General features: G+C 41.0%; 1 long non-coding RNA gene across 1 annotated transcript; it reads right to left on the reverse strand.

Moving 5' to 3' along the window:
• Positions 1–284: 284 nt before the first annotated feature.
• On the reverse strand, positions 285–12137 carry LOC115032335. The gene is made up of 3 exons (XR_003838010.1): positions 11981–12137; positions 3348–3406; positions 285–490 (listed from the first exon to the last, which is right to left on the reverse strand). It is a non-coding gene; the product is annotated as an uncharacterized LOC115032335 (long non-coding RNA).
• Positions 12138–17252: the final 5115 nt, after the last annotated feature.

Below are 17252 nucleotides of genomic sequence, written 5' to 3' on the forward strand. Positions count from 1 at the left end.
TGTTTGCGCTTATGTGAGCATGTGAAAATGTTACCCCAACAATTCATCTATGTACAAATGGACCTGTTTTTCTTAGAGTTAAGAAGAAAGTGATATTAAAAATTGGGGGAAAATTAAATATATACGAATCGGTATATATCAAGAAAAAATGATATGAAGTAAGGAGAACAAACATTATTTCCTAATGTTTAAGATGCAATATTAAGCAAAGCATGACTGGAGCCATGAAGTTCAATTTAACATATGGACTTTGTGGTGGTAACTGTTACTCAAATCTACAGAAAAATCAATATTCCAGTCCACCTACCTTATGCTTTGTGGGCTGCTCATTTCCTTAGGAAGAACACTATAATTCTCACTTTTCTTCAGAGTCTTTCCTTTCTATATTAACTTCATCTCAACATACATAGGAACCTGCTCAGCTCCCAAACCTTGCTTTTGAGGAATGGAAAGACAGAGATCCACTCACATATTTCATTGCTGTTCATACCTATTCACAGAAAGAAAAGCTCTGGTGTAGAAATGACCAAACACAATCGTAGTGAATAACCCTCATTTTCTTCAGTCTCAATATAGAACAAAGAAAAGCTAATTTATTCTACAGGTATCCTTCAACCAATGTTTTTATTTTGATCTAATAACTTAAATATAATGGTAAAAGTAAAATTTCATATTTTGAATTCTGGGGTGCCTTTAGCTAGAAAATGCACAGAATAATTATTTAAAAATACAACACCAGGTACAATTATCAAGCTACCAAAGCAATCTAAAACACTTTCTTAAATAGCAGTTAGGATATAGCTGTACCATTGCTGTCAAGCTCTCAGAGAAAGGAAGATGGGCTGACGTTTACACATCTCCCCCACCTTCTCCAGCACCTTTTCTGTCTTCGTTTGAGCCCATCATAAATGCAAATATTTCATGGACTCATTGGGCCCAGCGTTCACTGAAAGCCAAGCATGAGTTTTGGGGTGAGAACCAGATTAGGGATGACTCATTGGAAGCCAGATGAAAAGCTCCCCTAAAACGGCTCAGAGGCAAATATTTATAAACATGCTTTAAAGGCATTGTGACGCTCTGGGCGGAGGGCTAAGCACCCCTCTCATTCCCGATGATGCTGTTTTGGTAAAACTGCTTTGCTCTCCCTGGGGCTGACCTTGCTCTGAGCCTGTCAGAAGTAGTGTTGCTATATTTGGTAGTATGAGCCTGACTCACTGCTCTTGCTGTTTTGAAATATCGCTGTTTTGATAACCTCAGCCCATCTCTATTTTGACTGCACAAAACATTTATACACTTCTTGTGAAAATCTTGTTTCCTATAGATCTTTCTTTCAGTTTCAATCTGCACAGGGAACCTAAGAGTGATTAAAAGTAGAAATGTGTTTCTTGCTGAGCAAATGTGTACCTCAAGTATTAAGCATATACTTGAATTCAGCACCACTATGTTGTCCACTGTTTAGAACAGCTTTCTTTACTCCCCAGCAAATAGCAAACAGCTATGTTCATTTGGATAGGTATTTCTGATACACAGCAGCTCTAATTTAGATTGGTCAGACTTCTGTTTAATGTCATAGACTGGCTGGACTGATTTCAGCTTCTATTAAAGGAGGTAGTTGTGCTGGCCTTGGAAGACTCACATGCTTCCACCTGATTTCAACTTGAAGAGTCACCAAGGGCTCGGGGTAATGGACAAGGGAGCCACCCCTTCCACTGTCCCTTTTCTGGGACTCTTTCTAGAGAACTTGAATTTGTTTGTATCTTTTTTAAAAAGGCATTGAGCTACACAGACTTCTATGAGTAAGAAATAGACTCTTTCAGAGATTTCTTTCCTACCCAAGAGCCCAACTGAGTCTAAGGCCATGTTGAAAAAAAGGCAGCAAAGCTTTGGAGCTCTTGCTTTGAATCTGCCAGGGCCCATTCTGCAGTATATGCATCCTGGACTGTATATCCTGTAAGAGCCCTGGCTACATACATACATCTCCCTCCTTTGGTGAAAAGTCTGAGAGCATGACTTATTTGGATAATGTAATCTCTCAAATTTCTGGAGTTTCCTTTATTAAGTATAAAAAATATTAACAACAAAAAAGGGGAGAACTTAGGACTACAGCTGAGGGAAAGAGGTGGGTTAACAGAAACTTTGATTTCTTCTCTGTCTGCCTTCTGTAAAAGATGGGCTTTTATTTATTTTTTTTTTCAAAGTGTTCCTCAAAGCTTGCTTATTTATTTATTTATTTATTTATCTATTTTATTAATCATTCTATTCATTTACATCTCAAATCAGACTGCGCTCAGGGACCTTAGTGAGGGATCTGGCAGAAAGACCAGAGAGGAGATTGCAACCCCATAGGAAGAACAACATCAAATGGCTGGACCACCCGGTGCTCCCAGGGACTAGACCACCAACCAAGGAGTGTACAAGGAGGGATCCATGGCTCCAGATACATAGGTAGCAGAGGATGGCCTTGTCTGATGTCAATGGGAGGGAAGGCCCTTGGTCCTGTGGAGGTTTGATGTCCCAGTGTAGGGGGATGCTGGAGTTGTGGAATGGGAGGGGGTGGGATGGGTGGGGGAGTACCCTCTGAGAGGCAAAGGAGAGGGAGGAGAGGGAGGTTGTGGGATGGAGGGTTTGTGGAGGGGTAACTGGGAAGTGACCAATACAGATGTGTATGCTTGGAGCCAACCATCAAAGATGTGCTTTTAAATAACTGATGTGTGTTACTTTCATAGCTTTTAAAACCTTACCTGAAGCCAGAAATTGTAAACAGCCTAGCTGTCCATCATCTGATGAATGGATAATGAAAATGTGGTAGACTTACACTGTAGAATATTATTCATATGTTAAGAAAAGTGAAATCTGCTACTAAATGGATGAAACTAGAAACAGTCACCCTGGGCAAAGTGACCCAGACCCAGAAATGTTGCACATTTTCTCTTACATGTATATGTTAGCTTTTAGCCTTAATTATGTATGTTTTTTTCAGAATATTGACAAAGGTTAGGTAGCTAGCAAGGCGAAGACATCTTCAAGTAGCCCTTGAAATGCTTTCTTGAGGGCCTTAAAAGCCCTCAAATGCTTTCTTACTACATTATGAACCCCCCACCCCCAACTTTTCATCTACTGCTCATAAACCTTCAGATAACTGCTTGGCCGAGATTGTCAGCTACCATATTTGCTGGCAGAGTTGGCCTAATTTTAATGGCCTCCCTTCAGAATTTGCTGGCTAACATGCTGCCCCTAATTAGCTTACTGATTAGTAAGTCACATGAGCCACTCATCAAACATCTGAATTAAGTAAAATAAAATGGGCATAAAGTGAACACCCATAGATCAATCTTGTCAGTGTTTACCCAGAGATATTGCTCTTGTCCTTCCACGGGGAATCTTGTGTTTCAGACACTCGGTGGCACTGGATGAAAGAAACACAGGAAAAGAAATGTTACCCCATCATCATTTAATAGTCACATCATTTCTTCTCTCCCTTGAAAAAAATTAGGTGCTGGACCAGGCAAGTGTATGTGGCCTTGAACTGGACCAGGCAGGTGTTTGAACTGGACCAGGCAGGTGTGTGACCTTGAACTGGACCAGGCAGGTGTATGTGACCTTGAACTGGACCAGGCAAGTGTATGTGGCCTTGAACTGGACCAGGCAGGTGTTTGAACTGGACCAGGCAAGTGTATGTGGCCTTGAACTGGAGTCTCTCTTATCTCCGGTACATAGGATTAGCTCTGGACTTACTGAGAATTTTCAGATAGTTTAACTTAGAAGTGATGGCCAGGGGGTTATTTATAGTAAATATACCCTTGTTGGGTTTTTTTTTGGTGTTTTTTTTTTTTGCCATCTCCATCTGCTTCAACATGTATCAGTTTTTACTGAATTCATATGAAAACAAGCATACATGCCTACGCTGTCTACTAGGGACGACAGACAAAGCTCGTTGATTGACAGATGCATGTAGATAGATCAGGTTAATATGTATTTGAAAGGAAGGCAGTTAGACAGAGAGTAGTGTTGTTTATTATTTTTTTGACAGCGGTTCTGAATATGAGTCAGAGTGTAGGTCTGTGTGGGGAGATGTGTGGGTGGATACATCTGTAGGTGTCAGAAAGAGACAGCCATAGATAGATGATGCAGATCTACAGCTAGCAAATTACTGTAATAGTAAAATCAATTTAAAGGCACAGTGCTTTACAGAGCCTTTTAAAATAATTTGGTCAAAACAATGGCCACATACAGGCATATTCAAAATGCCAATTCCTTCTGAAAAATAGATTATCCTCCCTTTCATAACGCTAGTCCATTTTTATTTACCATGTACATGAAATTTGGTAATTACTACATATGAAGCATTATCTTTTATTTCCAGCAGTCAAAACCTTCTACATGTAGGAAAATTAAGATAAGGCAGCTAAATTTCTTTCCCTCAAAATGACCTTCAGCTATTCATAGACCAAAAAGATGACAGCAACTAATGTTTGAAGGCAAAAGGAGCCAGGATGGGTAGGAGGAGGAAGAGGACTTTAATCCACAGTTATGGTCTGATGATTTCCAAAATACCTACCTGCAGGCAGCAATGAAACAATTAAACATCATAAAAAGGAACTGGCTATACAGCTGCTTGCCTGAGAGACTAATGTGGAGCAGTAGAGTCTGTGCATAGAGAATCTATTTTAAAATTTCCAGATTCTCACTATTTTTGGCAGCTCCACAATTGTATGCCTGCTCCTGGCAGGTTTGAATGCATAGGCAATCTGAGAACCCACAAGGGTTGGGGAGATGGCTCCGTGGGTAAACTGCTGTCTGTGATACCAGGAAGACATGAAGTTGGGTCTCCAGTGCCCATGCAAAAGCTAGATGCATCAATGTTAGGGGTTGGGGTGAACACAGTCAAATCCCAGGGGTTCTGGGCCAGCTAGTCTAGTATAGATGGCAATATCACAGTTCAGTGAGAGATCCTTTCTCAAAAACAAACAAAAGTAAGTTTAATAGGTGGAGAGCAATGGAAAAGGACACTGGATATCTGGTTTCTACATGTGTATGTGCAAATGAGTGTACCCGCACACATGCATACGTATCTATATATATTTCTATCTATATATTTCATGCCTACATGAAAGTCTACAAAGCTACATAGTGTGGGACTGTGTTAGGAAGCCTACTTTGGTTGAATGATGCTTGCTCTGGTGGCCCAGTAGAGAACTCTATAAGGGACAGAAAAGCGAGCCACGTTCCCAGAGACAGGTGCCTGACACCACAGAGCCGCCAACTCCATAATTTTGTGACTATCACTCACACAGACATTGTCCTAAGCTTCTGGCATTCTGACTAGACTCCACCCCCACAGTTACCTGACTATAGCCAGGTATGCTCCTCCCCACAGTTACCTGGTAACAGCAAGTTAGCCCAGCCCACTATAAGAGGGCTGCTTGGCCCCTCCTGGATCTCTTTAAGCTCTCTAGCCCCCCTTCTCTCTTTCCCTTCCCACCTCTCTCCACGTGGCCAGCCTCTCTCTTTCTACCTTTTCTCCTTCCCCTCTGCCTTTCTACAATAAAGCTCTAAAACCATAGACTGTCTCTGCTCATCAAGGCTCACCGTGTTTGAACAATGGGATAGGCTTTCCCCTAATGAGCCGTGTCAGAAGGCCATCCTGTGCTCCAGCCACAGACCAGACTCTCACCTGCGTGGGAACCATCAAGCGCCCTCTCCCTCTACCCTCTCCTCCCTTCAGCCCTGGAGCTGACCGAGCCACCCGGGGCCCCCATTTGTTCTCAGCTCCTCCACGGTATCCAGCATGGGATGCTGGAGGCTGGGAACCTGGTGCCTAGGACTGCCCCTTGTCCACTGCCTCCCGAGCTGGGGTCAGTGGCTTCACACAACCAGATACCCACTGGGGGCTGCGTGGAAAGTGTGCGGCAGTCCTCCCATGTCTGCCCGCCCAGAGCACTGGAACTCTGGTGGGATGCGGGTTCTCTCCCCTCTTTCCCTCACACCCACAGCCCCACAACATAGAATATCAGTCGAAGATTTGACACTCTAAGAAATAATCCCAAATGACACGCATGATAGATGAGTATGCCCAAGTACTGTCTTTCAATATACAAAACTCACTAAAATGTTTAATTACATTTATGTATACAGGTGCGTGGCAGGTGTGGCACAGCACGGTGTGTAGGTCAAAGGACAACCTGTAGGAGTCAGGTCCCTCCTCCCACCGAGGTCTAACTCAGGTCATCAGGCTGAGCAGCAAGCACCTTTACCCCCCAGAGCCTTGTGGGCAGCCTAGAAGCATTCATTTATGAGCTGCTATGCCATGCCTCTCAGCTATGCTTGCTTCTGGAAATACAAACTTGGATCCAGTCTCAAAGAGCTCAACCTTTGGATTAAAGTTAAGGATGCTGACAGACACAATACTAAGTGCTATCATATGGGCATCGATTGAAGAAGCAATCATTAACTTCACATATATCAAGAGCTACCTGTTCAAATCAAATTTTCAAATTACAAAAGTAGCACATGTCAATTCTCAAAAACTTAGATAGTATGGAAAAGCATTTCTTCACTGATTTAAAAAAAATTCATTTAAAAATATTAAACACCTTGACTCAATTTGCTGTTAACACAGGCTACTTACATAGTAAAGGGACATTTGTTTGGGTAGGTTTTGGAGGTTCAGAGTTCAAAATGGGAGCAGCATGGATTGCTCAGTGCTGATGGCTGTGGATGGAGCTACACAGTCATGAGGTGTGAGAAGGAGCCAACAGGAACATCTAAAAGGCAAGGCAGGGTGGAGAGGCTGACTAGAGCCCTGCAAATACGCTGAGAGGGCACACCTCCAATGGTCTTCCACTGGACTGGACTTCTACAGTTACCTGCTACCCTAAGCACACAACTGCTACCTATGAACCAAAGATACTCAACAACCAAGTCTTAGCACACGCTAAAGGAGCAGCACCCTGGCCTCCATTTTGTATTCCACCAATACCAACTAAGTACTACAGCACTGTTCTCGGGAAATAAATGGTACAGAGCCCTGGACCAGTGGGCCAGGAGATCACTCACTGGTTTTTCTTCCAACCATTTATGTATGTTGGCCCTGCTAATAGTTCTCCCATAATGTAAAGACAGTAAGAACTATTTCATAGGCTATATGAGCTCAGAAAACGCCAAACAACTTGACCATAAGACCATTCCTGTACTCATAAGGACACTCTGCTCTAAAGCCTTGATTTTCTTTAACTTCATATTTGCCAACATTGCTAAGAAGTCAAATATATATTAACCAGTTTACAGAGGATTAATGGTAGCTGTGAGCCTTCACTCTTGAAGCTTAGGTACAGAGTACTTGGTGTTGAAGATTACAAGATACAGGGTGATGTGTGAGTCTTATACTCACAGATATCTGGGCCTATGTGCAGTTGTCTAGTTATTCTGAAATCCCAATATCTTTACAAGAAAGGTTTATTCCTTGCCTAGAGAAGGGGTCTTACTCAAGAACCAGGGTAGAGGCTCTGTCAGGTTGTGGTTGTACCAACTCTCTCAAAGAGCAAGAAAAAATGGAAGATTACCACCTCTGCCCATACCAGGGCTGATTTTGCTCAGTTTTCATTGGCCAGAGACATCCGTATGGTCTTCCTGCACTCACTGATAAGTGGATATTAGCCCAGAAACATAGAACACCCAAGATACAAGTTTCAAAACACAAGAAAATCAAGAAGAGGGAAGACCAATGGGTGGATACTTCATTCCTCCTTAGAATAGGGAACAAAATACCCATGAAAGGAGTTACAGAGACAAAGTTTGGAGCTAAGATGAAAGGATGGACTATCTAGAGACTACCCCACCTGGGGATCGATCCCATAATCAGCCACCAAACCCAGACACCATTGCATATGCCGGTGAGATTTTGCTGAAAGGACCCTGGTATAGCTGTCTCTTATGAAGCTATGCCAGTGCCTGCCAAATACAGAAGTGGATGCTCACAGTCATCTATAAAATGGAACACAGGGCCCCCAATGGAGAAGCTAGAGAAAGCACCAAAGGAGCTAAAGGGATCTGCAACCCTATAGGTGAAACAACAATATGAACTAACCAGTACTCCAGAGCTTGTGTCTCTAGCTGCATATGTAGCAAAAGATGGCCTAGTTGGCCATCACTTGGAAGAGAGGCCCCTTGGTATTGCAAACTTTATATGCCCCAGTACAGGGGAATGCCAGGGCCAAGAAGCAGGAGTGGGTGGGTAGGGGAGCAGGGCGGGGGGAGGGTATAGGGAACTTTCAGGATAGCATTTGAAATTTGAAATGTATATAAAGAAAATATCTAATAAAAATGAGCTAAAAAATAAAAATTAAAAACAGAAAAAAGAAAAGAAAATGGAGAACTAATGGAGTAGGAGTAGTTAGCACCACCAGATCTCCTTTAAACAGTGTATTTCTAACACTAAACTTTAAACAAATATTTACTTATCAATTTATTATCTATTTACTATATGCATGCACACACACACACCATGTACATATAGATCTTGAGCTGTGACTTATATGTGGAGGTAACAACTTCCAAATCTTTAGGAACCCATTTTCTCCTTCCATCATGCAGATCTCTGGGATCAAACTCAGGCCATTAGGGTTGGCAACAAGTGCCTTTACCTGCTGAGCCATCTTCTGGGCTCTTGATGTAAAGCTTAGTGCCATCCAAAATAAATTCAAAATGATCCAAATTCCCTAAATATACTGATTTTTCTACTCCTTTAACATGAGTATTTGTATGTGCAACTGTATTTTGGGAAACTATGCCTTACACATAAACACAGGTTATAGCTTCTTATTTTTCACAACATGTATTTGAGAGAGAAAAATTACTACAAAAGAGAAAATATAATAACAAACCCTCATTTCTTTTCACTACCAGTTCCAATGTGAATTTTTCTGATTAATAGTATGCCTGAGATTTATCAGTGGCTTTTAGAATTCTAAGGGTTTATTTCTTTTGCTTGTCTGGATTTGCTTGCTTGCCTAGGTTGTCTGCAATTTCAGTGGTTTAGATAGCAGAATTCACTATTTATACCCATAACACTGTGTATTTGTTGCTGGCTTGTGTGAAGGGACTTAGAGATGTGACATTCAGCTTCCTGACACAGCCATTTCCCAGGCCACATCTTTGGGCAAGCACATACAGGGAGAGAGGGGTCAGGAGTGAGAGTTTCTGTTCATCCTAACCTAGAAGGAGGGTGGGAAATGTAGTTGGTGTACTGTGAGGAAAGAAGACAGGTCTGGCAGCACTCTCTGCCACTATATGTACACACACACACACACACACACACGCACAAGGACACTGGGGAGAGGAGAAGAGGGATAACAAACTGGAGTTTTTGTGTTAGGAAACAGAAATGCAGTGTCTACTGTGTTGTTCCATTTTCTCATTTGTATCTATGTGTTGTTTCTCCAAAAGTTTGTTTTAATTTTGAAATCAGTTTCCTAAAATGTTAGTACAGAGATATATCTGATAATATTACCAGCATTGGAGTCTGGTTAGGTAAGCGTTTTGGATTCTTGGTCTTACTGAAGTAATTGAAGTCAAGACCCATAGAGATTTACAATGTAGCAAGGAAACTTTACTCAAAAGTGTTTCAATAGCACAGATCAGAGGAAAATGAACTGTTAAGAATTACAATGGGCCAATTGGGTGAGGGTGCTCAAGGGTCCTGATTTTTGTTCATGGTGTCCATGAGAAAGAGGGGCTTAGTTCCCAAGGGGCACAGGATGGGTAGTTCTCTACTTTGATTGACAGACTTGAATTAGATAAGCTTTTGATCACTGCACATGTCCGTTCCCGAAATGCATCTCATTATAATAGTATGCATGCCAATTAGGCATACAGGTATCTGCCATACAAACTCACCTGGATGACAGAGTTTCCCTCATTGTGCATGTATTCAAAATCAGTCTAGGCCATATTGACCCATCTCCCTTGCCTTCAAGGTGTGCCCCAATACATGTTTGGATAGAAATGGGGCATTATGGGAAAGTTGCTAGGGAAAGTAACTTATTTTCATTGCTTAAAGCAGGTATATGCTCAACCTGAAGCAAGTAGGAGTCTTAGTTTAACAAAATGTTGCTAGGTGTATTGTTCAGGGCTGAGTGTGTACACAGGCCAAGACAAGTGGAAATTCCAAGTTTCCATACCATTCTCTGTGCTTGCCTATATCAACAACACTCAACTGGTCAGAATAGAAACTGATAAAAAAAAAAAACAAAAACTTTCAAGAGCCCGGTATGATAGATTATGACATCAACCTCTCACTTGAAACGTGGGCCTGAAGAATCAGAAAAGTTTAAGGTCGTCCTCAGCTACACAGGGAACTCAAGGCCAGTGTGGGCTACATGAGATCTTAGCTGAGTAAACAAATAAATAAGGCAAAACAGCAAAATCCTTGAAATAAGTATAGTAAATTCTATACTGTTGTTGTAAAATTTTATCTCAGGGAAATAAGAACCTAGCATAAACAGCTGTGTGCACAACCATATTTACTGCATCATTGTTTATAATGGCGCATGCTTTCATGACATAAATCTTCATCATCTAGAGATACACTAATGATGTTACGTCTAGCAACATATCGTGCAACTGTGAGCAACAGGGTCTATTTAGTAAGACCAAATGGCATCCCTTACATACTGAGTAGAAATAGTTTACAAGCTCTATGTTAACAATATGCTTTCAGATTTTCTTGAGACTGGATCTCATATAGCCCAGGNAGNCCTCAAAGTCGCTCTATAATCACGAGTGACCTTGACCTCCTGACCCTCTTGCCTCCATTTCCAGAGTGTTGGAATTATACCACACCAAGCACTCCTTTGGATTTCTCAAAAACTAATTATACATGAATGTATCCTATATAAATATGAAATATATTTGCATTATTTCATGTCCAAATTTTTCTGGGCATTTCAGCAGAATACTTCTGTTGCATGTTTTCTATATAAACTAGTGTTATCTGTCTAAAAATAAGATTTTTATGATTATAAAAATATCTCATATTTTAAAACACTAAGTTTTAATCCATACATCAAACAAAAACAAAAACAAAAACAAAAAATCCAGAAATCCTGCCTGGTTACTCACACTGGCTTAAGATAACAAGCAACGAACTGTCTTCCATGGTCATTGCCTGAACCTCTGAAGGAGTCCAGAGTGTGCTATTGAGAGAAATGCCCCTGCCTCTGCTCCAAGTTTCCACCGTTTGGAAAGGCCATGGTTCACTCCTCAGTGCCCTTCCTATGCCANTGGTTGGCTCTCTTTCCTCTGAGTAGGAAACCTGCAGAGACCAAAGCTGTGCTATTCTTGTGTAGGTGGGCCTGAGATTTATATAAAATCATGTAAAAATCCTTCCTTAGATGCCCCACGTCAAGCCTTAAATCTGTGTCATACCTGGGAGGAGGCATGGGCTTCTGCCTTTTCTTTTACTTAATTTTCTCCAGAAAAGTCAGCGTGCTGTCAAGGGAGCTGTCAGCTCTTAAGTTCACTGTTCTTCTTGGAGTCATCCATGCATGATGCTTACAGAAGTTACTTTATTTTCAAAGACAAAACACTGTTTCTACTGTGGTTGAACTCAAAGTGCAGTGAAGAGCCAGATGTGACAGTTTCCTCTAAAAACTACCATGATGCGTTTTGAATAACCTGTAATGTGCATTTATAGCAGTTGAAAGATGGGGAAAGCTGTCATCTTCAATAGTCATAGTGACCTCAGGAACTACAAAGGTCACTTGGCAGAAATCACACATCCTCAAATGTATCACTATTTGTTTAGCTGTTATTCTCACCTATAAGCTAATTAAAATCATATAGTCTTCCAAAGTTGTTGCTTACAGTCAAAATCCAAAGCCAGTCTTGGTTTTCTAGGGGGAAAAAAGCCAAAATGTATACTTTTCAGAAAATTATGAAATTCAAAGAAACACAGACTATGAAGGGAGCATCAAGTACTTACTGAATTATAGCACCCGGGACTGGCCTTGGAGCTTCTTGAATTTTCAAAGGCAGCAGCAGAGTACAAGAAAGGCGGATAGCCATCTATAGTTCATTCCAATATTGTTGACTAAGAGAAAATTGAGAGTTTTCTTTCCTAACAGACGATACAAGGGCAACCCGCATAATCACTTGGGATTTTAAGCCAGGAAATTAGTCCCTTGGGAAATAGAGTGAATATGAAGAGGTTTCAGGTGGAGGAGAGAGGGTCGTTCCAAGGCCAGGTGCCTCCCTCGTGATTTCCTGGCAGCCTCCAACGGCATATTCTGGTAAGCAACCACATTGCTCAGGTATAGCCTCTGTCATCAGAAAGACCACCAAGGTCAGTGCTGATGTAAGAGTCTTCCAAGGTGGCCCTGTGTTCATACCTCAGCCTACTGCTCTGTTTCCTTCCTCAGAGTGGCCACTTTGAGTGCGGGCCTTGTGCTCCTGACTCACACCATTCCCAGCCAGTCACATCTGCCACTCTAACCTTGGTAAAGGACCTTGAGCTATTCTGAGATTTCCATTCCAAACACAGCCCTGGGCTGGCTGCCAGGCAGCATGGCGCTTTTCCATAGCAGTACAGATATGAGATAGATTCACAACAGCCAGCAGGAAGTACTTAAAAAGAGCTTATGCTCTTCTGAGAAAACCTACTGAGAGAAGTCTTGGGATCGGTGGGAAGGGCTAGCATAGTGGGCGGGGCTAGCGTAGTTATAAAGAACCAATGAATACCAGTTCATGTCTGACAGCCACAGTCTGGCACAGACGAAAGGATAGAATGACCTGGATCTGATAAAGACGCTGTAATGAAATGTGTTTTTTAAGCATCTGCTCATCTCATTCATCCTTCCAGGTGCCTTCCCATCTCTCCCTTCCTCAGACCTCTTAGCCTTCAGCATGCCCGCCTTTCTGAGTCTCCCACATCCGAGAGCTCATCAGTGACTCTATTTACATGCCCTGAACCCTTTCACTGTTAAATTACATATCAGTTACCTGTGAGATGTCTTGCACGTGTTCTGCTCTTTGCTTCCTTTTATTTTTTAAACATGCCTTTCTATAGATGGACAGTTTTTTTGGCTAACCTCTTTAGCTATGTTATAATCTGTGGGTGGTTGACCCTGATCATAGCTTACCTCAGACATATCTATATCTGAATTACAGGATTGCCTCTATCAAGAGGTATGTAACTCCTGGAATTTATCTGGGTGTTTTTGTTTAGGTACCTGAATTATACTTAGAGTGAATGCGCATTTGTATGTGTGTGGGGGTGGGGGAAGGGTCAACCTTGTGAAGGAAAAGGTGGGATGAAAAGCAATGTGCACAGGTTCCTGTGATTCCTTGAAGAGTCCTGATCTGCTGCACTTGGCATTAGATCTAAGATGGCTCCCAGCACACCAGGAAGACAGCAAAAAGAAGTGGTGGTGAGGGCAATGGCTGCTTCCATGGTCTCCATGGAAGTCCTCATCAGTAACAGTACTTCCCCGACTCCTTCTGAATTACCTCATCAGGCAGGGCTTTCATTAGGGCATTGTGATGGTGGGTAAAGATATGTTTAGCCAAGAGTTTGAGACTTGGGATTGGCCCAAAAACTGTATATAAACTTATGCACTGGGCAAAAAATCTCAGATCTGCACATGATGCTGATCCCTGGAGTCAGATATCCCAGGATTCATCACCTGACTCCATCAACTGTCACCCTCCCTATCCTTGGTCCTGTTCTCATGTGTGTGTGTTTGTGTGTGTGTGTGTGTTGTCTCAGCCAATAGCTTCTTATAAAGTATGGAGAGGAGATGAGGAAGAGGTCAGCTGGGGACATGTAGAGAAGAGAGAGAGAGGGCAGGGTGCTGAATAGTACTCATATAGGCTCATACCTGGCAGGTGGCTAAGCAAGCTATTTCTAGGTAACTATTGGGCAGAACCTAGAGGAATTGCTAACAATAGGATTATATGCTTAGTTTTTTTTTTAATTTCTTTTTTACTGTATAAAGTACCTATAACCTACCAGTTTCCATTTATAACCATTTTTAAGTCTACGATTCAGTGACATCAACTGCATACAAGTATATTGTTGTTGGACAAACAACAATCAAGATCTGGCACTCAAGCTTTTTGTCATCTAACAGAAACTGTAAAGACACAAAGCAGTAACTCCCCAATTGTTCTCTAGTCCTCGGCTGTAGAGAATGGGTGAAGTCCTGAGTGAATGTGTTTTGTTGACATAATGCAGCCGTATCAAGGACACCAATACCTTAGACTCACGAGAATGACAAGGTCTTCACCCGGCCCCAATATGAATACTGACAGTCAACATTTAGCTAAAAACAGTACATGCAAAAAGATACTGACCCTTCGTCCTGGATTGGATTGCATCCCTGCTTGATTGCATGCCCCTGAGACTGCCTAACCTGTCTCTTCATTCATGCCATATAAAGTCGACTCACTAAGTATCCAGCTGCTGCCGAGTCTCCATCCAAGTGCACAGCCTACAGAATCCCAACTTTATTTTACCTGTTTCTGACTTTCTTAATCTCCCCCTACTCCCAGGCAGATTTCAGGCTCCAGCTTGTGGGCCATGGCACCTGATGACCTCTAACTTACTGTATGCCTATTCTTTATGAATTGGCCTATTCTAGACACTCCATATAAGTAGAGTAACACAATTTTTGTCTTTTTGTGTCTAGCTTATTTCACTAATGGTCCATCCATGTTGTAGGGCATATCAAAACTTCCTCTCATGACTGAAATAGCAGTCTGTTGTATATATGCAATGCTCCTCAATTTACAGTGGAGTAAGATCCCAGGAAGAGAATGATGTATTGAAAATACTGTAAGTCAAGTCAGGCGTAGTGGCACACTTATCCACAATTCTAGCATTTCTCAGAAGGATTAAGAGTCCAAGTATAGCTTTCTACTACATGGCATGTTTGAGAAAAGCCTAGGAATCATAAGATCCCCTCCTCCTATGTTAAAAAGAAAATAATATAAGTCAAAAGAGTATTAAATTCATCTATCTCAGTTAGAGTTTCTATTGCTGTGATTAAACACCACGACTAAAGCAACTTGTTTCCTTGGTTTATATTTCTATATCATTGTTCATCAATGAAGGAAAGATAAGAACTCAAATAGGGCAGGGACATGGAGGCAGGAGCTGAGACAGGGGCCACGGAGGGGCACTGCTTATAGGCTTACTCTCCATAGGTTGCTCAGGCTGCTTTTTTATAGAACCCAGGATCACCAGCCCAGGGATGGCACCATCCACAATGGACTGGGAACTTCCACACCAGTAACTAATTAAGAAAATGCCTTATAGGTTTTCATACAGCCAGATCTTATGAAGCATTTACTTAATTGGGGTTCTTTCCTCTTTACCTTGTGTCAAGATGACATAAAACTATCCAGTACAATTGACCCCATGTCAGCTTGACACACAAACACATCACTGTTAAGACACAAGCGTTCCTTTCTTTTTATCCTCAAGACCACACATAGCAACACCACAATATAAACATTTTATGAACTTAAAAGGCCCCATGGTCTTTACAAAGTCAATTTCCTTAAAAATCTAAAGTCTGGGAGGCAGAGGCAGGTGGATTTCTGAGCTCTAGGCCAGCCTGGTCTACAAAGTGAGTTCCAGGACAGTCAGGGCTATACAGAGAAACCCTGTCTCAAAAACACCAAAAAAAAAAAAAAAAAATCTAAAGTCTTCTTGAAACCTAAAATCTCTTTTAAAATTCAGTCTTTCAAAATGCTGGAAATGGAAAACCTTAGAAAAGAGGTCAGGAGTTACAGATGTAAGCATAAACAACAGAACACAAGAGATAGAAGACAGAATCTCAAGCATAGAAGATAACTTAGAGATATTGACACAACGGTTAAAGAAAATACAAAACATAAAAAACTCCTAACATAAAACATCCAGGAAATCCAGGACACAATACAAAAAAACAAACATAAGAATATTATAAATAGAAGAGAACAAAGGTACACGAAAAAAAAAAAGAGCTCAAAGTACAAGAAAACTTCTTCAACAAAATCACAGAAGAAAACTTTCCCAAACTAAAGAAAGAGATGTCCATAGTTGTACAATGGAATGGACCAGGAAAAAAAATCTTCTCATCACATAATAATCAAAACACTAAATTCACAAAAACAAAGAACAAATATTAAAAGCTGTAAGAAGAAAAGACCAAGTAATATATAAAGGCAGACCATCAGAATTAGTCCAGAATTCTCAACAGAGACCCTAAAAGCCAGAAGAGCCTGGACAGAGGTCATGTAGACACTAAGAGAACACCCTGCAAAACTCTCAATCATTATAGATGGAGGAAACAAGATATTCCATGACAAAAATAGTTAAACAATATCTATCTACTAATCCATCCCTACAGAGGATTCTAGAAGGAAAACACCAACACAAGGAGGGTACCTACACCAAAGAAAAAACAAGAAATTAATCATCTCAGAACAAAACCAAAAGGAGAGAATCACATACATATAATACTACCTACAACAACAAACAACAGGAACTGACAGTCATCTGTCTTTACTGTCTCTTAATATCAACAGACTCAATTCCTCAATAAAAATACATAAGCTAATAGACTGGATACAGAAGCAGGATACAGCATTTCCCTGCATACAAGAAACACACATCAGATTAAAGGACTCGAAAAAAGTCTTCCAAGCAAATGATCCCAAGAAACAAGTGAGAGTCACCATCCTAATATTCAATAAAATAAACTTTAAACTAAAAGTTATCAAAAAAAAAAAAAGAAAATGGGGAAGGACACTTCATATTCATCAAATGAAAAATCTACCAACAGAACGTCTTAATTCTGAACATCTATGCCCCAGTGCAAGAGCACCCACATTCATAAAAGAAACTACTAAAGCCCAAAACCCACATTAAACCCAACACAATAATAGTGGGAGACTTTTAACACCCCATTCTCACCAATGGACAGATCATGGAAACAGAAACTAGACAGAGACACAGTGAAACTAACCGAGGTTATGAACCAACTGGATTTAATATATCTATAGAACATTTTATCTTAAAACAAAAAAAGTATACCTTCTTCTTAGCACCTCATGGTACTTTCTCCAAAATTGACCATATAATTGGTCACAAAGTCAGCTTCAATGAAAACATGAAGATTAAAATAATCCCATGCATCCTATCAGGTCATCACTGACTAAGGCTAATCTTCAATAACAACAAAAACAAAAGAAAACCCATATATCCATAG

The sequence above is a fragment of the Mus caroli genome, chromosome 1, assembly GCF_900094665.2.
Source record: "Mus caroli chromosome 1, CAROLI_EIJ_v1.1, whole genome shotgun sequence".
In the NCBI taxonomy this organism is placed as follows: Eukaryota; Metazoa; Chordata; class Mammalia; order Rodentia; family Muridae; genus Mus; species Mus caroli.